General features: G+C 20.9%; 1 protein-coding gene across 1 annotated transcript in view; it reads right to left on the minus strand.

The window, feature by feature from the left end:
- Positions 1-1,037, minus strand: part of LOC107611604 (probable ADP-ribosylation factor GTPase-activating protein AGD11) — an 18,722-nt gene that overhangs the window by 1,164 nt on the left and 16,521 nt on the right. The window lies entirely within an intron of this gene.

Raw genomic sequence — 1,037 nt, forward strand, 5'->3', positions numbered from 1 at the left:
AACTACTTTACTTTATCTAAATAATTATTATGCATTTCCATATTGAAAACTTTTAAAAGAAATATTTTAACTTGAATCCCTCGAATATTTTAAAATTTAACATATTGTATGAGTGATGTCTAATTTTAAATATAGTAAACTTGAAGTACATCACATATACAAGTCTAATAATAAAGACAGTTCAATTTCACTTGAAATTTTGTTGGCTTGTAGTTATTTAATTCAATCTGGCCACGTCTACATTCTTTTATAGTAAATATTATTTTGACATTCATATTGTTTTAAAAACCAACACATGCTTTTTTGTTTTGTTAATTAAAAATAATTTAAATACAAACCAGAAATGTTTAATGTGTAAATAATGTTAATGTATTGTATTTCATTAATGAAACTACGAAAATAGTTGTACCAATGTGCTCAAATATTCTGTGCATCATGAGTTATGTAGTAAAAAATATCTTAAGATAAATCAATCGTATTGTATAGTAGATACCAATAATACATGGTCACCTATGAGAATTATTTTTGTTCATTATTTTTATGTATCAATTTATTTTTTTAATTTAATAATTTAATAATATATTTTAATTTATATTTTTAAATATTATTGTAAAGTATAATTTTTTGTTTTTGAAGTTTGGCAAAAATTTCAAAAATATTCCTAAATTTTATTTTGTTTTAATTTTGTCCTAAAAATTTTCGATTTGTATCAAATATATTCTCGACGGCTAAATTTTCAAAAAATTTAAGATCAATCTAACAATAATGCATGAAAATTATTCTTGATTTGCTTGTGTTGAGGAGTTGTTCTTATAAAATTGTTGTTGAATCGGTCTTAAATTTTTTGAAAAATTAGTCGTCATGTGTATATTTGATGCAAATCGAAAACTTTTAGGATAAAATTGAAAAAATAAAAGTTAGAGATATTTTTAAAACTTTTCTCAAATTTTAGAAACAAAAAATATATTTTACCCTAAATATTAATAGCTAATTGATAACTAAAAATAACAAATTCTAATAATCTTCTACCATTCATT

Source organism: Arachis ipaensis, chromosome B08 (genome assembly GCF_000816755.2).
Source record: "Arachis ipaensis cultivar K30076 chromosome B08, Araip1.1, whole genome shotgun sequence".
In the NCBI taxonomy this organism is placed as follows: Eukaryota; Viridiplantae; Streptophyta; class Magnoliopsida; order Fabales; family Fabaceae; genus Arachis; species Arachis ipaensis.